Source organism: Heptranchias perlo, chromosome 41, assembly GCF_035084215.1.
Source record: "Heptranchias perlo isolate sHepPer1 chromosome 41, sHepPer1.hap1, whole genome shotgun sequence".
Lineage (NCBI taxonomy): Eukaryota > Metazoa > Chordata > Chondrichthyes > Hexanchiformes > Hexanchidae > Heptranchias > Heptranchias perlo.
In genome coordinates, this window is record NC_090365.1 from 4333723 (window position 1) to 4354858 (window position 21136).

Consider the following 21136-nt stretch of genomic DNA (forward strand, 5'->3'; position numbering starts at 1 on the left):
GAGGTGAGGTGAGAGTGACTGCCCTTGACATCAAGGCAGCATTTGACCAAGTGTGGCACCAAGGAGCCCTAGTAAAATTGAAGTCAATGGAATCAGGGGGAAAACTCTCCAGTGAGTGGATGAGTGCAGCTCCAACAACACTCAAGAAGCTCGACACCATCCAGGACAAAGCAGCCCGCTTGATTGGCACCCCATCCACCACCCTAAACATTCACTCCCTTCACCATTGGTGCACAGTGGCTGCAGTGTGTACCATCCACAGGATGCACTGCAGCAACTCGCCAAGACCTCTTCACCAGCACCTCCCAAACCCGTGACCTCTACCACCTAGAAGGACAAGGGCAGCAGGCACATGGAACAACACCACCTGCACGTTCACCTCCAAGTCACACACCATCCTGACTTGGAAATATATCACCGTTCCTTCATCATCGCTGGGTCAAAATCCTGGAACTCCCTACCTAACACCACACGGACTGCAGCAGTTCAAGGCAGCGGCTCAGCACCACCTTCGCAAGGGCAATTAGGGATGGGCAATAAATGCTGGCCTTGCCAGCGATGCCACATCCTATGAACGAATAAAAAAAAACTAAATGGTGCCAGCTGCCAATGTGCAGGGCTCCTAAAGCCAGCTACAACCGAAATTAACTTTTCACCAAGGCCAGTGCCCAGGATTATTTGGTAAAAATTTTTCTTCCCAATTGGTGGCCTTAACAATTCCCGGCAAGTTTACTTTCAGATTGAAGCCAACTATGCAAGAGCCACACGTAGAGAGCCAGTGCCACTCACACAGCTTTTAGACCAATATAAATGCAGTTCTTGCTTCTAGCTTAGCAGTCACGTGGGCAGAGGTCCAGGATCAAGTTAATCCTGGAAGACCTAAAGAAAGGAAGGTGGAAAACACACAAAAGGGAAGCAAAAAAAAAAAAAATTTTTTTTTAAATAGACAAAATAGCCAAAGCAGAATTTCAGACTAAGAATCTAGTGCAAGTCTGAGAGCACAGCATTACTACTGCTGGCTGACAAAAGGATTAAAATGACAACTGGCTACTAAAAGTAATGGCCCAATATAGAAACTATGTCCAATCTTCACCAAATTGTGGCATATACAGTAACAGCTACTATGACACCACATGCTGCTGCTGAGTTATGTTTGGTGCCCAGTTGCCTCATGCTAATTATAGTGCTTTCCTTTCCCCATCATCCTATTAACATATGCTGCACTGCATTTTACAAACAAGCTTGAATTACGTGAAAGTGTTTTTTCTTGCTTTACATGACGCAGCAAGAATAATATAGGATTTAAAAGACTGCAGTGTGATCAATAAATTAAATACTACATTGTACCGTGCTAACCAAAAGAACTATTTCCAGGCAGTAAATACCCTGATAACTTAATCATGGTTTATTCAGCTTGCAGTCATAAAAGACATTTGCAGAGAAAGAGAGAAAGTAAGGGAGGAAGTAAGGAGACAAAAAAAAATAAAAAAAGGATGCACAAGCAGACAAAAACACAGGTATTGTTTCCATCACCATTTTGGATCATGGTGGTGGCAAAATCTCAGTAGTTTTTGGTTCATAATAAGCTGCAAATGGTAGACCAGAGTACATGAACTAGCAGGACTGTTATCCACAAATTAGCTGATAAAGGATTTCCTCTGATCCTTACGGGGAGGGGGGACCCATCAGCTTGATTAAAATGTTAATAAATGCAGCATTCAACAGATGTGTGAAAATATAATTTCCAATTATTGTAACAATGCTAAAGTAAGCATACTTTTATGACAATCAGCTATTAGCAGTCATTATCCCAATGTCTACTACTCTCCAAGTGCTCCTCCAATTCTACCCTATTGCATATGCCTGATTTTCTTCGCTCCATCATTGGCGGCCATGCCTTCAGCTGCCTAGGTCCTAAGCTCTGGAACTCCCTCCCTAAACCTCCCCGCCTCTCAATCTCTCTCTCCCCCTTTAAGATGCTTTTCAAAACCTAACTCTTTGACAAAGCTTTTAGTCACCTGTCCTAATGTCTCATTGTGCAGCTCGGTGTCAAATTTTGTTTGATAACGCTCCTGTGAAGCGCCTTGGATCGTTTTACTACGTTAAATGCGCTATATAAATGCAAGTAGTTGTTCTTACTGTAAAAAGACCTTGGTTGCCAGACTGTTTCAAAGAGACTGTCTGAACTTGTGAGCACCAAGCGCAGGCAATCAGAAGAATATTGATGAATATACAGTGGAATCCTGAGCAAAGGAATATATTAGGTTGGAAAATGGACAGAGTTCGGTGATATGAAGAAGGGACAGAGTGGGAGAGAAGATGGGATGGGACCTGGGGAACACTTGAGTTAATGTAAAAGGAATCAGAGAATGAGGCATCAACTATAACAGAAATTGACCCATTTGTGAGGAAACTAGATAGCAATAAACATTATCTTGGTGGGAAGCCATATTACATAGAATGTACAGCATTCTATTTAATAATAATGAGCACTATAAACAGTACTATATTTAATTCATTTCAGAAGAAATAGTCAAGTTTTCAAATTACCTTTTCAATTGGGATCCCAAGTTAACTAAGATATCCCCCATCTGCCCAGTAATTCGTTCAGTCTTGAAGTAATTATTCCACAATGAAGTCATTCGAGTGGGTTTAGAAAGGGAGAACTGGTCTGATACAGTGGACTGTATAGCCTTAACACAATCTCTAGGAAAAAGGCTTGCATTTATATAGTCCCTTTCACATCCTCAGGATGTCCTAAAGTGCTTCACAGCCAATGAATTACTTTTGGATTGTAGTCAGTCACTGTTATTTAGGCTTGCACTCCACTTTTCTAGCTATATATCACAGCATTTTATTAGTCTTTAAGTGCTTCATCACATTGTCTAAACATTGACAATAACAAGTCTACTATTACTCCCACATCCTTTCTACAACCTATTGTGCTACTTGAGCACATAATTTAGGTTGACACTCCAGTGCAGTACTGAGGGAGTGCTACACTGTTGGAGGTGCCATTTTTCAGATGAGATGTTAAACAGAGGCCTTGTCTGCCCCCTCAGGTGGATGTAAAAGATGCCGTGGCACTATTCGAAAGAGAGCATGGGAGTTCTCCCCGGTATCCTGGCCAATGTTTATCCCTCAACCAACGTCACTAAAAAACAGATTACCTGGTTATTATCTCATTGCTGTTTGTGGGGCCTTGCTGTGCGCAAAATGGCTGCCGCGTTTCCTACATTACAACAGTGACTATACTTCAAAAGTACTTTGTTGGCTGTAAAGCGCTTTGGGACATCCTGAGGTCATAAAAGACGCTATATAAATGCAAGCTCTTCCTCTATTCCATCCATTTTATATTTAGGTTGCCTATTTTTTCAGCTTCACTTTCACCTTGGAACCAAGACAAAAAGCCCAACAGTGATTTACTCAGTTGGATAGAAACTAAAAAGTACCTGAGCTATACAGACTAAGAAAGTACCACATTTAATTATTGGTCTGTGCCAGGTTAGCCAAGGCAGCAGAAAGGTGCTATTGAACACCTAGGGTTAAGAAAGGTGTGGTGGGAGAAAGGGGGTAAAATCGTCCACTTTTGATTACTCTCCAGCAAACCCCGCTGGAAAGCGTGCATATTTCGAAGGAGGATCTATGAAACTACCACACCCAGCAAAGAGTCAAAGCATTTAGAAGGAGGAAGTAGTGAGGTAAATTAGCATAAAAAGGAGAGGGAGGAAAAGAAACCCTATGTTGTCTGAAAATTCCCTATGAAGTCAGACAGCTACCTTAATAGTTCAATGAGTTAATCCAATGGGGAACCTAAAGCACACAGGTTCATTCCCCAGAGCATGCTGAGTTAACCAATCTTTGTGAGCTAGGGGTAAGTGGCCTCAACCTAGTTCCCTTTTTTTTAAAAAGGAGAAGACACCATCTAGCAACCTCTGCTGGAACCGGGTATGTATGGATTAAAAAGTAAAGATATGACCAGGCTCTGCAATGATGCTTCATAGCCAAATCGGGAACCAGCAATGGCCCTCAAGACATAATTGTCATTTAGTACCCAAGGGCACCAGGCCCCCATGGATCCACACGCCAACAAGGAGCCAATGCCTTCAGGGCTGGAAGAGCAGAAAACGTCAAAGGAAAAGCTCCTGGTGTTTTCAAACAGCAATAGAAATACAGTAGAGCTGGATGCAACACACAGTGTAGGGCTCTCTACCACAACTTAGCATTTTTTAGAAAATACCTTCATACAGATTGAGAAACAAATAAACTCCTTCCTCTCACACAAATCATTAATAACAATGCCTAGCTTACTCAAATGTTTCATTCCAGATTTCAGGAACTAGAAGGTATTTACAACTTCTACAAGTGCAGTTTGTCCTGGATTACTGTTCTCAAAATCTCCCCATTGTACTCCAAAGCCAGCACACAAAAAAAGCACAAAGTTACATCCAATTTAAAACAGGGATGGATTTCACCACGAAATAAAGATCTTCCATTCCTTCAGGAGTCAAAACAGTCACAGTTTTATACCCTGCATACCAATGCAAGAACAGGACGATATTCGAGTCAATCCCGAAATATTGGGCCATCCCCAAAACGTTAATCTGTCCCTCATATGCAGAGCTATTTACCATATATTTTTAGCATTTTCTACATCTCTGCAGCAAGGTATTTCCATTTCTCTCCTAAACGCCCCCCCCCCACCAAAATCATTGCCCCTCTTACCTCAATCATTCTAGGAGTCTTGACAAGACACCAAGACAAAAATTTTCCACAGTCAAATCAAGTTGTGCGAATGGTTTGAAGGACTGCCACCTCTGCGGGCTCCTGCTAATTTACCAGCCGCCTACTTTCCTCCACAGAATACTGATATGTGACAATAGCAAACCATCACCGTCACTCAACTCCCACGCCAACACCTACAGTGCTTAATTCAAGATAAATGCTGTATCCTGACATCCCTCGGCTCATTTTATTTCCCACAGTTACTAATTAATTAATAGCCCCCCACCCCCCAGACTGCTTGACGCGACCATTACAGTAGGTATTCTGAGTGTAATAGTATAAATGACGTCTATTAAAACATCGGAGGTGGAGAATGTGTGAACAAAAATGACACATTTTGTAATAGTATCACAGTGACAGGTTAACTATTAGGTGACTAACTTTGGCACTCAAGCACTCTCTGAGCAAAATTTAAAAGAAATATCCAGGGTAGCAGTACAATAAAATCTCGACTTATATGCATTCAATGTTTTTTTTTTAAAAATAGAAGGGCATGAAATCCCTATATTTTCTTCCAAACCTCTCTGGGCTCCATGGTCACTCTGCTATTAAGAGAACGTATGGCAACTTGCTCCCAGACCGAGAATTTAGGACCTTATAGCACAGGTTCCACTATTAAGTTGATATTACCACAGTTTCACGAAATACCCTGAATGCGTAGGAGAAATGGCACAGAGCTTTACTTTCTTGGGTAGAACATACACATGACAAAAACTAAGCATTTTTTCCAATGTTAACCTTGGTATTTGCCTCTAATGCTGTCACAACTAATAAGTTAACAACAATTTCACTCAGGTATGTCCCAGCTTAATGTGATTCATTGTTGCAACGATGCTCAATGGGCAGTTTGCGTGATAGAGGAAACAATCCACTCAATTCAAGTACAAACATGCTGTATGATCTGTTCAGATTAGTGTCTGATTGGCAGTTTTCTGAATTTAACACATTTATTTCAATACTGCTGGGCTTGGGTTACTGTTTTCAAATGGATTTATTAGCCTACCCTTTTCAAAGCAATCATTCTACCTGGCATTTTTTGAAGAGGCCAGAGGCTGCTTATAATTTTGAAAGTGAATCTGTCCAAATCTTAAGAGCATTCACTGAGACAGGTACTTCCATAGTTGGCAATAAAAGGGAAAAAAAACTAATTAGCAAAATTTTGCTTAGCATAAATTTAGCAAATTATTTATTTTCCATTACAAGGAGCTAGTTAAGATTAACTACTGTAAAAACATGTTATGTTATACTGATACGATTCACTTGTTCTATTATTTTTATTAAATTTGTTTGGCAGTTAAACCCTAAACAAGGTCTGTAGTATTATTCAGCCATATTTAAACGGCAGTGAAGATTCCACGGAGGCATAGGATAGAACCAGTAGCTTAACTAATTTAAAAAGGAATTTTCTGTTTGTTTTCCCAGGCAGCCTACGGATCCTACTGAGGTATCAAGACAAACATAAAACACATTTGAGGATGTACAAAGCTAGGGCTCATCTACAAGAATAGTCTGAAACACAGAAGATAAAAGTGTCTACAGTAGAAAGGGTAAAAGAAACCCAACAATGTAATACACTAGGGCAGATTATACACTGCAGAATGAAGAGTTTTGATGGGCTGACTAGCCTTTCCTCATTCTCAGGATTGCTGTTTTATAGTGACTGAATAAGTTAAATTCCTCTGTATTGCATGAAATTCCAGGAGTTTTAATTGAACTTGAAGTTCATATTCCATAACTTCGTCTGTTATTCTGAAAGGACCATTCCAGATTTTTTGTATGTTCTTACTGTAATCTTGGCTACTTGTAAAATGTGCACAAAAACCAAGGCACAGGAGCACAAATGAAATGAAGGATGTTTGTTGGGATGGGGAGGCAGGAAGAAGAGGAGTAAATGAACCTGCACTACCTCATGGATATGAGACACTGTACTGGAGCCCCAATGCACTATACTATGTTGCCCCCATGGAGAAAGGTGCCAATAAGAGAGAAATAAAACTTAAGTGAGAACATCAAGGGAGAAAATAACTTGGGAGTAAAAAAAAAGGATCATTACCTTCACAAAAACAATTTTTTAAAAAATGAATGTGGTCAAAAATAAATCTATCTTTACTTAAATGCCTCAACTATTATGTGGGAGTTCAAAATATATTGACCAAAGTTATAATTCTGTAAATTAGGACAATGCATTTTTGAAGAAGTTCTCTATTTTTGTGAAGTGAGTTTAATATATTATTTATGCTGCTAACTCTTCCTAATCCAGGAGCATCCAATTTACATTAACAGTCATTCTACCCAAGTAGATGGACGGGGTTGGCTGTATTATATATAATTATACACTCACACCCTCCAGTAACTGGGGACTCTAATTTCCTGTCTCAAAACACACGCACAGAACATGTACTTCACTATCAAATAGCAAAATGGAACAGCATTTGTCTGACTCATACACTTTTATAGTGAAGTATCTGAGGGATCCGCCAACTCACCATGGTTAGCTCTCACTTGCTGGTGATCTCCTTAATTACACTTCATTATGGCAACAATTTGGGTTGTCTCTTTCCCCCTCCCCACCCCCTCGCTGACGGCACAAATTCATTCTCCAGTAGTTCCACGGGCACCAATCACTCTCTTAATACCTCACTCAAGCGGTCATTATTCATGGGTGAGCCTGATCAGCAAATGCTGACGTAAAGGGACACCAACCATGCAGCGGACAACATGTTGCACTCAGCTCAAGACCAGTTATCAACATCGAGGTGAAGGTCATATTTTCTCAGAAGATATTGCCTCTGTCTTTCACAACCTCCTACGGGCAGAAGGAAATTATTCAAGCTTCTGTGTGTTTTACTGCTCGATCAAAGTTTGAATCATTAGGTAATGCCTAAGTGACACAGGATAATGCATAAGGAAATGTCACCAGCACCTTTGTCCTGGGTTTGATGGGGACAAAAAAGGTTGGGAGGGGGTTGGGATCAGATAGGAGATATAATAGTGTGCAGAGTAATGGATGCTGTGCAGGGAGTTGAGACAATAATTCAATCAAGGGCTTTTGACGATATCACAAGCTAGCAGAACCCTAGAAATGAACATCTTTTACCCTCTTGTTACATATTTAACCTCTCTCTTCCCTCCCTCTCAGGTGTCAGCCTTGGCTCAGTGGGTAGCACTTTTGCCTATAAATCAGAAGATTGTGGGCTCAAATCCCACTCCTGAGACTTGAACACATAATCTAGGCCAACACTCCCACAGCAGTACCGAGGGAGTGCTGCATTGTCGGAGGTGCCATCTTTCGGATGAGATGTTAAACCGAGGCCACTTCTGCCCTCTCAGGTGGACACAAAAGATCCCACGGCCACTATTCAAACAAGAGCAGAGGAGTTCTCCCTGATGGCCTGGACAATATTTATCCCTCAACCAACATCACTTTTTAAAAAACCCAACAGATCATCGAGTCATTATCTTATTGCTGTTTGTAGGAGCTTGCTGTGCACAAATTGGCTGCTGCATCTCCTACATTATAACAGTGACTACTCTTCCAAAATACTTCATTAGCTGTAACACACTTTGGGACATCCTAAGGTCATGAAAGGCGCGATATAAACCCAACTTCTTTCTTTCTGAGTTATTTGCCTACTTTAACATTACTGAATGCCAGCTGCATAGTAAAGTGAAGGATTCTGTTTGTGGTTCTGCATCCAGCTCATATTCAGGATTTTGTGTTTGTGACAAATGTATTTTTCTCTGGTGTTGTTTGGTGGCTGTCCCTTTAAAACTCAGTCACCTGCATAGGCAGCTTAACAGACAGTTAAAGGCGACATTCTCAAACAACTTCCTGCAGATACCATGTTATGAAGTTCGTTGGGTAACCTCGCTAGTAACAGGCTTGAGAATGATTCATATTTGGCTGGCAATTCTCTTTTGAATATGAGAGGTCAGATATTCAAAATCCAGAATGTCCCAGTAACACTTTTCCTTGGGACAAAGAAGGTTGAGAGGAGATTTGATAGGAGGTATTCAAAATCATGAAGGGTCGAGACAGGATAGAGAGAAACTGTTCCCATTGGCAGAAGGGTCAAGAACCAGAGGACATAGATTTAAGGTGGTGATTGGCAAAAAAAACAAAGGTGACATGAGGAGAAACTTTTTTACACAGCGAGTGGTTATGATCTGGAATGGACTGCCTGAAGGGGTGGTGGAAGCAGATTCAATTGTGGCTGTCAAAAGGGAATTGGATAAGTACTCGAAAGGAAAAAATATGATGGGCTACAGGGATAGAGCGGGGGAGTGGGACCAACTGGATTGCTCTTGCAGAGAGCCAGCATGGACTCGATGGGCTGAATGGTCTCCTTCCGAGCTGTAATCTTTCTATGATTCTATGAACATCCAAGCATACGGACTTTCCAACGTGTTATTAGATTCTAACCAGAAGTGGGAGGCCAGGCTAATTTTTCCTTTTCCCTAGCTCAGGGACACTGAGGCCAACTTTTGCTCCCTTCCCGCTGCACCAATGGAGATCAGCAAACTCAGCACAAACTAAGGGTTACATTTAGCTCCTTCCCGATGCATATGGCTTAGTGTTACACTCGGCAGTGCACTTTGCCACTCACTCACTCCCTCCCTCCCTCCTCTCCCCAGTACAGTCAAGACTGCAAAGTTACCTTGTGGAGAAGCTTATATATTATAACTTCATAGTACAACATTGAGAGTACAAAACTCACTATGCCACTACAGAATGTTAATTTAAAACAAAACAGTATTTAAGCCTTCAAAAAAAGTGTGTTATCTCTTATTCACCTTCCTTAAGGGACTCTGCACTATGCAATATCCTTAGCTAATAAGACAGGCAACCTTCTCCTGGGCCTCTCCTCTGAATCCAGCTATGAGGAGCAGTGTGATCACAAGACATACCTTGGTGTATTGGCATCATTTACAATGCAGGGAAGAAAGGAACAAAATACACTTAAACCATTATATTCTTATCCAGCGCCAATACAATGATCTTAATTCAAATTACTCACCACTATCACCACCACTGACAGACGTGTAACCACCAGTTCTTGACCCTAGTGTTATACACCAGTTGCTTGAAAAACGTATCAGCAGAAACGATCCAAGCTTGGAAGAACAAACTCTAATTGTATTGCTGGTGCTTTTCATAGTTCGTGGAGTTGGTTCAAAAATCATACTCTCCTGTCATTATGCTTTAATGATATGAAGGGTCACACGTACAAACATGGCCACCAATGAACAGATTGGGAAATGATGCAAAGTGTTCAAATCTGCACAGGTCATTTTCTGTAACACTCTTTTCAAACTGTATGGAGCATTAGATTTACATTAAAGTTCAAAATAACACACACAAACTACAAGGGCCATTACAATAAAATAAAAAAGGAACAGATTACACCTGATAATAGCACTGGGTGGCAATACATTCCTAGGGATCAGATATTCTATATTTATCTGGCACACCTTAAAAGCTTGAAGTAATGACTGTGCAGCAGGCAATTTTTTCATGTGGTGCCAATCACAAAAAAATGACACTTATGACCAATAATTGATCCCAATTTGCCCACATCAAGTCCTTGTCTCTGTAACAGTTCACTATTGCATAACTTATTATATAAACACAAACTAACCGATACTGCATGAGCACATGTAAGTTGTGTTGCTTCAACACAATGTTTTCAAAACAGCCATTACATTCCTCCTTTATCCAACCTCGTAAATAAAATTCAACATCAGGGCAATCATCTCTCTAGAATTTAGTCAGGGGTTTGGACAATTAACACCCAATATGTATTGTACAAGTTTTCAAAAACAAAACTTTGCTTTAGATTTTGTACTTTTAAATTTTAACCAACTGAAAAAAAGTTAAATGTACATCTTAAAACAAAGGACAATCACTCTACAGATCAAAGTTTTTGCTGGATGTTAACAGCTACTTTGCTTATTGTGATAAGTTTCCAAAGGCAATCACAATAAACAGCTTCTGCCATTGTGTAGCAGGAAATTAATTTGATAATTTTGAAAACTGCATTCAATAGATATCCTCAAACAAGCCAAGTATCATTCATTTCTAGACACCAAGTCAAAGTGCCCTCATTATTCAGTCACTCAGGTAGCATTAGGTCCTTCGACCTTGAGCGGTATCAATAAAGACAGGACTGAACTTGGACCTTATATCATACAGAACTACAAACTTTAAATTTTAAGTTGGGAGATGTTACAACTAGGGCAGTAAAATATTTAGGGTAGGGTGAAAAGGTTTTTATGGCCATTTACAAGATGTGTTCTATGGTGAGCACCGCACTGCACTGCACTCTTTATGCACAGTCACTACAAAAGCAGCCCATACAGGGCAAACGATCAACGAAACTACAACACCAGTTAGGGCTGCAGCAGCATTCAAAGCAATACACCAAAAAAAATTCAAATTAGCCTCAGGTGTCAGATCAACTGTAAAGGAGCTTGTGGTTGGTATGTTTGGAAACTGGCACCTTCCTTCAAGCCATAAATGCATTTTCCACAATTTTAAAGCAATGTTGAGTTTCTGCCAAGCACGGTTTCTGCTGAAACGCCAAGAGGGCATAGTGTTATTTATTTTTTTAAAATGCAAAGAACATTTTATCCCAGATAACCTGGAATCACTTACGCTGCAGTATTTAGCAGCTGAATCAAGGTGGAAAATCCAAACAGGAGCATTAGCTAACAAGTCACTGGTCCACACAGGAAAGCATATACCAGGCCAACGTAATAAAAAGGTACCTACTGTACTTTAAGCACACCAGGGGCATAGCAAATTTGGCAATAGGATGTATTCACCGGTCCGCTGAATCAGTCACACCCCTACGTTCCCACGGTCACTGGTCCACTGCTAGATTTGCTATTTCAATCTACCAGAGAAGAATCGATTTCTAGCCTCACAACACAATGGTTCACACCCCAGCCAGGACATACCCAAATCCACCACCCACAAAGGTGAAGAATCCTATTAGTTCAGTGGGTCAAATCACAGAGGCAGGCCAATCTACGAGGGAATGTCTCGAGTATTTTGTTGATCACTGCAAAATATACTACCTGCTCTAAGCTGGGAATGAAGGCGGAGTACACATCACATCTGTCTAGCCTCCCAGCTAAGGGAGGTCAGTATCCATGGTTGGAGGGAGGGAGGGGGAAAGTAAGACCATACCCAACTAATGTCACCTGCTACCCAATTCACGTTAGGTCATTGCTTACGGAGAATTCTCAATTAGTTTTAATCAGTAATTTAAACAATGCTTTAATTGCTCTTTGTTGAGAAGTTATGTACACTCATGGATTAAGACAGTCTTATAAAACAAAAAAATGACTTGTTTCTCATGAGACAGTGCTGGTGAATCACATAGTCTAATCATTAAAATCTAAAAGCAGATTTTGTTTGAAGCAGTCACAAGTTGCTGCATTTTCTGATTTTGTGTATGCACCAGGTGTCAGGAAGTTCCAAAGTTAGCTGATATTAATCAGCAAGTCTTTTGTTAAAACTACTATATGTATCACAGACTTGGACTTCAACTTTTCAGGACAGAAATGTTTGGTACTTTCCCATTTGAACAGCCTAGAATCTCCCAGAACTCTGCAGGAAATGTCAAGGTACATTTTAAATAGATTGCTGGAGGTACTCAGCCATACCCAGAAAGATCCCAGAGTCAATCCCCTGCAGTTTGTGCTGAATTACTTCTTCTCAGCAAGGTGGTGCAAAGGATGCTGCAACTGATCTCAGTGATTCTGGGCTGTTGACCATGATCCAATGACTCCAGTTGGTAAGTGTGGACAATCAGGGAGGACAGGATCAAGTTTAGTTCAGGTCCCTGAGATGACTAGCCATCTAACTTATACATGAAGATTGGCCTCGAGTAACTTACTGAACACAAGTCCTAAGTCAAAATCCTCGGTGAGGAAAAGACCAGGCAAAATTGGAGGGGAAAATATGAAAACTCACTTTTTTCTTATCTCTTTTCAAGCCATAAGCACAATGGGGTAACATTCTGGAACTTCTTCACTAACACAATGATTGCAGCAGTTGAAGGAGAAAGCCCACCACCATCTCAGGCCAACTAGGGATGGGCAATAACTGTGGCCTTGCCAGCAGTGTGCACATCCCGAGAACAAACTAAAAAAAACACTTGTGTGGAGTGACTGCTGTACACTCAAGATCAACTTGGATTTTACACAAGTCCAGCTTTTTAAACTCAAACCATACAATCATCTCATCCCTTGGTGTACTTCCAGAAACAAGTACATGAATTTTGGTTGATTTGCTATTCACTAAACAGTGTAGTTATTGCAACTATAGTGACCCTGCAGCCACCCCAGCTGGTAAATCAGCTAACTCAGCAAGACAAGTGTTCAAACCTGGGACCTCCTTGATCTGCATGGACATAAGTTGTTTTCTAAAAAAAAAACGCAAAAATTATACTATCAAAACAATTGGTTCTCAAGGGTCACAGCAAAAATGTTTTATTTTAAAGGTGAATTTTTGGCTGAAAGAAAAGCAGATCTCTCAAGGTCTTTATCACATTCAAAAAGATCTACAGTAACTGGCACATAATAGGCTTCTTTCACAGTCAATGCTATTCATACAATTATTAATTTGAGATTCCTACCGTGTCACCTGTCCATCAACACCACGTGCATCGTTTATTATTTTTATTTTATAAGAATCCTGATGCTACTAATATATATAGCTGTCAATCACCCTGCAGGTACCACAGGAAAGCAATATACAAAGACCAAATCCAAACTCTTGGAAGGATGCAAGCCAAGTACTGCACAGCAGCCTTGAAATTACCTGGTGTGCAGCGTCTGTATAACAGTCGGGTCAAATCCTCTTTAAATTACAGAAGAGTGGTGCTGGGCACCCAAACTGTGCGGCCGCACTCACCATCTATCACTGTTTGTAATTGCAGAGTATGAAGCACGGTGCGTGTAGGTAGAACTGCACACACAATAACAGACAAGCCATGTGTACTTTACTTTAAAAAAAAATCTCCCTCATCTTCTTTGTAATTTATCCCCTGCCCCATTCACACTTCGTGTCCTACAAGACAACAAAACTCCCACAATTGAGGGGGACAAGTGGGTCACCAGTTCTCAAACCACCACCAATGCTGTTCTATACTATATATACTATATATCCACTTGCCTGGATGAGTGCAGCTCCAACAACACTCAAGAAGCTCGACACCATCCAAGATAAAGCAGCCCGCTTGATTGGCACCCCATCCACCACCCTAAACATTCACTCCCTTCACCACCGGCGCACTGTGGCTGCAGTGTGTACCATCCACAGGATGCACTGCAGCAACTCGCCAAGGCTTCTTCGACAGCATCTCCCAAACCCGCGACCTCTACCACCTAGAAGGACAAGAGCAGCAGGCACATGGGAACAACACCACCTGCACGTTCCCCTCCAAGTCACACACCATCCCGACTTGGAAATATATCGCCGTTCCTTCATTGTCGCTGGGTCAAAATCCTGGAACTCCCTTCCTAACAGCACTGTGGGAGAACCGTCACCACACGGACTGCAGCGGTTCTAGAAGGCGGCTCACCACCACCTTCTCGAGGGCAATTAGGGATGGGCAATAAATGCTGGCCTCGCCAGCGACGCCCACATCCCGTAAACGAATAAAAAAAAAGTGGCCCATGGACACAGTGTGCGAACTGTCCCAACTCCATCTCAACTCAGCATCTTCTGAGCAGCAGAGACAAGCAACCAATCAGGGAATCAATTATGTGGCCAGAGGTTTTAAAGAGTTGTGTACACTTTATAAATTATCTATCACTATATTGAGGGATGTCAGGAGTTTGGAATAAATACTGACACACAATATCAGGATGAAGCAATCCCAGCTTATGTACAGCATGGGTTAAATTCTTTTGTAAGCCAACTGTACCAAAGACTCCCCATGAAACAGGGTCCAACTGCAAGTGGGCAAGAACTCGCATTTGAAATCAGCTCAGCATATTCATGTTGAACACAGCAGCCTTGACAAGGTTATAGTTATAAAAAAGTGTGTCAAATTCTGGATTTTTAATTCCATTACCATAGACTTCCTCTCATTTAAAAAGATTCGCTTTTATTCCTTGGACCAAAACAGTAATTGAAACCAACCAAGGAGCCCCATAGGCAAGAAAAGAACTTTCAGCACCCAGCAACAGAACAGGGACTGCTGCATGTGGTTTTCAGGGCGACACCGAGCAAGGGCTCAAAGATTTTTTTTAAACCAACATTCTCCCCTCTTTTGAAGGCTCTGCTCTCTTGACCAAGTCACCATTCACAAACAAGCCAAGAAAAGAGAGCCAGCAGGCTGGAGAACATCACATCGAAGCCCTCACCCAATGCCCACTTTCCAACATGACCCAATAAACAGGAGAACAAAAAGGTTGACTTTTCCTCTCCTGAGCCCAAGGGCATGAAGGCCAATTGTAGCATCCCTACTGCTGCCAAGATGTGATCGACTTAGTCAGCACAGACCAGGGATCAAATCTGAGACATACTGGTCTGAATGGCTTGATTGGTTTTCAAACCTGCAAGGGTCCGCAAGGGGATCCCACAAGGCCCAAGATCATTTTTTTTGGTCCATCTGTCGGTAGATTTCTGTATTTGTTCTGTTGCTGTCTCATCCTCAACTTTGTCACTTCCAGTTTCAGCTATTCCCATGCTCTCCTGGCCACCCTTCATAAACTTCAGCTCATCCAAAACTCTGCTTCCATATCCATTTCCAAAGCAAGTCATGATCACCCATTATCTCTGTTCTCGCTAACCTACATTGGCTCTCGGTCCCCCATTGCCTCAGATTTAAAATTCTCATTTGGTTGGTTAAATCCCTTCATCGCCTCGCACCTCCATCCCCACAAACCCCCTCCCAAACCCTCTATTCTTCTGACTCTGGCCTCTTGTGCATCTCCCCCTCCATTTACACCACCACTGAGATACCTAAACCCCACGCTCAAGAATTGCCTCCCTAACACTTCCACCTCTATATCCTCGTTTTCCTCTAAACTATTTCCTTCATTCCATCATTGGCGGCTGTGCCTTCCGATGCCAAGGCCCCAAAGCTCAGGAATTCCCTCCCGAAATCTCTCCGCCTCCCTCTCCTCCTTTAAGACACTCCTTAAACCTACCTCTTTGACCAAGCTTTTGGTCACCTGTCCTAATATCTCTTCATCTGGCCAATAATTTGAATTGCAGCTAGAGGTAACTTTTTTTCGAAGGGAGGAAAAGTTATGATCATCTGATTAGAATTGTTAAATGTGAAAAGAGTTGCATGCTGCATACTGCATTCAAATAATTCTATAATTTGAAACTTTCCAGATCCATGTTTCAAACGACGTGTGCTAAACGAAAGTGCTAGTGGTTGCAAGATCCTTTTTTTTGGGGGGGGGGGGGTGGGGGGTGCTTATGGGGGTCTAGAAGGACAATCATTCATCCTGCTTCAATGAAGCGAATAATTGTCCTTCTAGACCCCATATGCATCACAGGGGGAAGCCCGTACCCAAAAAAAAGATTACAGCAGAGGTAATCTGGATTCCCCAATGGCTCAGTTGGTAAAGCCAGTGAGAGTAGCTGAACTAAACAGACCAAGAAGATTGCATGCTCAGTTTCCATTCTGCTAAGAAAGACTTGCATTTTATACAGCGTCTTTCAGGACCTCAGGACGTCCAAAGCGCTTTACAGCCAACAAAGTTTTTTTGAAGTGTCCTGTCGTAATGCAGGGAAATCCAGCAGCCAATTTGCGCACAGCAACATCCCAAAAACAGTAATGAGATGACCACCAAACAATCTGTTTGGATGATGTTGGTTGAGGGATAAATATTGGCTCAGGACACCGGGGAGAACTCCCTTGCTCGTCTTCAAATAGTGCCGTGGAATTGGATAACATCAGCTGGTGCTCCATTTGGAACTAGTGTGAGGCAAGGAAGGAGAAAAATCAGCCCGGATTCTTGCAATTCAGTGATTCCAGTTGGAAGTGCACACATGCATACAGCGGATGAGAACTGGATTGAGCTCATCTAGGGATGCCTGTGAAACCAAATCGTGGCAAGGGGTTGACACCATCAGGAAAGGGTGAAAGGTGAAAATTGTGGGGGAAAAGAGAAAAAGAAATGGAGCTGATGCACATATATATCACAACACCAAGATCCGAACCTGGCTATAGAACCCCATTTCTGCTATTGTTGTAGGCTCAGTGCACAGTAGGGGGATTCTTCAGTTTACTATGTGGAATGCTACAGGTACAGTACTGTAAAATAATGTGGGATCCCACCCTGTGACATATTTCTGACAAGACATCCTCAAAAATTGTGATGAACAGCAACACAGGATTCAAAGTGACACCTGTGTGTTTAACGTATGTCCATTTTTTTGTGGAAAGAGTTCAAAAAACTTGTTTATTTGGATCCTACCTCCTCTGCGTCACCCCCCACCCCACCAAATTCTGCATAAATCATTGAGTTCCACATCATTCTACCTCTCGGGCAACAAGCAGAAGCCACAGGAAGCGCTCAACTTTCAATGCAACACTACTTTAAAGGCAATATTTCATAATGAGGTGAATGTATCCAATGCACACAACTCACCAGGTTAAAAACAAGTAGGCTTCTAATAGAGACACTGTCATAACAAAGATTCTCATAATGAGCCATTGAGTAGGAGTACCTTGGCCATCTTTGATAGCCTTACTAACCAGAAAATGTTCAGGAGACAACAATCAAAACAAAGCCAATTTCTAGAAGGCCAAAACACCTCCAATCTGAAAAAAATGTCAATGAGCTGAAAATAAGCATTAACACTCCTTAACCAAACAGAGAATGAATAGTACCTTGTTAAACTAGCTATTTGTTAGTACTCTTACCTTTAGTCAGAAGGACTTGAGCACACAATCTAGACTGGCAGTGTTGGGCAGTACTAATCTAAGTGGTCTATTGTTAGAGGTGCCTTCCTTCAGATGAGATGTTAAACTGTGACTGTCTGTTCCAGTTGCTCAGGTTAAGAACCCTATGGCATCATTCAAAGAAGAGCAGTGAATGCTTCTGGTGTCCTGGTCAACATTCTTCTCTCAACCAACACCAACAAAAACAGATTAGTTCATCTCATTGATATTTGTGGGATCTTGCTCTGCATAAATGACTATCGCTTTTGCCTACATTATAATTATCACTGCACTTCAAAATAATTCATTCTATATAAAAAGCTGAGAGAGACACTTTGGAGACATGATAAGACCCTATTTAAGTGCAAGTCTTCCTTTCAAACTTTTTTTAAAATCCTATGACCATGCATAAACCATGCCCTTGCTGATATGTCACTTTCCAGGTGCATTAGAGGAGCCTAACTTATTTACCCTCTTAATATTCCCCTCTTATGGAAAACGTCTAGCTTCTGCTTGGTGCTTCTTCCCAAAACTGCACATCCCAGATCGGGAACACTACCACGCTGCGGCACTGTACACTTACACCAACACAAATTGAAAAATTACATTCAGCTTCAAAAAATAATTTGTAAAATCAATCATTAAGTTCAAAAACACTTTAAATTCTATCTTTGAAATACTGTACTCACCAAATAATGTTAAAATACATACAAGACAAGATTTTCATTTTTTTTACACCAAAAGATATAAAGTCTAAAAATATTTGCTTGCACCTTACCTTTATTACACAACTTTCAACAATAAAGCTACAGCTTTTTAGCTCTCGGCCTTTTCATGTTAGATTACACAATAAGAGAGTCACTTGAGCATGCAACTTGATGTAACAAGCAAAGTGAAACATTTCAAACTGATGCATTTAGACTACAGTAAGAAAAATAGCTTGTGAAAACCTATCAACGTTAAATTATCTCACGCACATTTACTTTGTTTATTTATTTCCTGCAACAGTGACTACACTTCAAAAGTACTTCATTGGCTGTAAAGCACTTTGGAGCTCCCTGAGGTTGTGAAAAGCATTATATAAATAAAAGTTTGTTCTTTGTTTATTTATGGTGGTAAATAATTCACACTGAAATTTACTGGCTTTTGAACTGACTTCTAAAGCAAATTAATTTACTAACGCAGTCTGTAATAAAATCTTTGCAACATATATAATAATGGGGAAAAGAAAAAAAAGCTACTGTTCACACTAGAAGAGTAGTAAAAGATGAACAGTGTTTATTAAATACAACATACAAGCTTTAAATAGTTGAGGAACAAGACCACTACCTTAAAAGCAAATAAGAGATTATCGCAGGTCTAGACTAAACAGAAATAGGGATTCAAAGCCATTTTCTCAGCCATCAGTTTTACCCTAAAATTAATCTTAAAATGTCTATTAAAAAATTCCTTAGTGCAATTGGTGCTATTCTCTGTTCTATCAAAAAATAACTTTTTGCATTCAAATTATTTTATGTCCCACATGGCTTTTAAAAATATAACTAAGCAATCTTACAGAAAATATATTACCAGCCTTCAATATGCCCCATTTCCCCTTTCTCACATGAACTGCTTTTGTAACAATATTAACATCCAGACAATAAGCTCAATGGTTTTGGGTCACTTGTTCATTATAACAGCAATATGTCCTCTTCAAATTTCACCATTCCACACAAACACTAGAACTACAATCGCACCTTATTAACTTGCCATCCCCAGGCTACACCCCAGACACCTCCCAGGAAAAACAAAAATAAGACACGAAATAATCATTATTTACTTCCCCCGCATTATGTAACATGTTTATGTTTGATAGAGGTCCCACTGCAGTCATTTTATTGCATTTCACTCTTTATATATTTTTTGAGATGTGCCTAATTGTGTCAAGAAGCTTTAAGCTAAACATATAAAATAACAATTTATAGCAAAATAAAATCTTTTAACACCTTAGGACTCGTTTTAAACGATTATAAAAGTGGTTTTTTAAGCAAAAACTAAAAATTGTGTGCAACAAAACAAAAAATAAGTACACATTTATATATGCAACAATTACTGAATTGAAATGATTTCTATAAGAGTTGCAATATTACCAATAAAAGTTTGTTTGAAAGGTACATTACAAACTGCTTTGGAATCACATTTGTGCATCATTATTATTATTGTTGTTCTTTGACTGTCCCACTTAATGGGTTCAATAACCGGTCGGATTGGGGAGCGTTTGCCGGGAGTTCCCGGGTCACAATCCCCTGTCGGGATGAAGGTTTTCCCCTTCTACTTTTCCCTGTCACAACCCCACACGACAATCAACACACCTCCGGGCGACAGGCCGGCCCCCCCCCCCCTCGCCAACCTGCGCTCACCCCTCAGGCCCGAAACCAACCACTTTCTTCCAAAACGACGTCGGAAAAAAAAAAAACGGAATGTAAAGTTAATTTGGAAAAAGTTTTTTTTTCGCCCCCCTCCCTCACGCGTTTCCCGATCTCTCTCCTTTACCTCAGCACAGACCGCCTCCTCGCAATGTCACTCCATTCGTCTCCAACTGTCTTTCCCCCGACGAGCCATAATGAGCGCTGTTCTTCGCGGCCCTGCGCGCCCGCGCCCCCCCCCCCCCCCCGAGGGCTGCTGGGAATTGTAGTCCGTTGGCGCCGCACACGTCGATCTGCGGCGACTTTAACAGTGAGCCCGAAAAACTACAACTGACGGCAGGCGTCACCCCCACCCCCCCGCCCCCGGGCCGCAGATGGGAAGGCGGACGGCTCAACATGGCGCCGCTCTCCGAGAGCTTGCCGGGAGTTGTAGTGCCCCGGGCTGAGCAAGCTCGGCTCGGCCAATCAGCCGAGACTACAACTCCCGGCCTGCACGGCGCGCGCCAACGGCCGCATGCGCACTCGCTCTTTGGTGATGACCGAAAGCTGACGGGAGAGCAGGGGGCTTTAATATTCCCACATGATGGAAAAACTCTTTGAGCTTAAAAATAAAACCCTCTGTCAACATAGTGATCATCGACAAGGAGACACTCATACCTTTTTTCTCCCCCCCTCCCTCCAAAGAGACAGAAAGCGCCCAAACAAATGCGGGCTTCCGTTCCTCTTCCGTCCCCGTTTATCTTCTCCGAGGATTTAAAGGTCGATCCAAAAACCGACCAACCGGTTTTTTTTTGTGTTTGATGTGACAGGAGAAGCCCTGCGCGCGCAGCTTAGCGGTGCGTGACGCGCGTCCAGTTCGACCTCACGACGCAACGCGATGACGTCACCGACCCTTGCCTCCCAAGCCACGCCCACTCCGTTGCTAACAATAAATCGGTTACCCGGCAACCGCGAGGCCATGGTGCAATGAAAATGTATCCACATCCCCGGGGAGTGTGTCAGTATTTACAGGGGGTTCCCCCGGGGAGT

General features: G+C 41.7%; 1 protein-coding gene across 4 annotated transcripts in view; it reads right to left on the bottom strand.

Moving 5' to 3' along the window:
- Positions 1-20888, bottom strand: part of sipa1l3 (signal-induced proliferation-associated 1 like 3) — a 192572-nt gene extending 171684 nt beyond the window's left edge. For 3 of the 4 annotated variants that reach the window (XM_067974937.1, XM_067974936.1, XM_067974934.1), the window contains exon 1: positions 20235-20321. The gene's annotated coding sequence lies outside the window, so the exon portion shown is untranslated. Of the gene's footprint in view, positions 1-20234; positions 20322-20764 lie in introns of those variants that run through there. The other variant, XM_067974935.1, reaches the window with a different exon arrangement.
- Between the last annotated feature and the right edge of the window lie 248 nt (positions 20889-21136).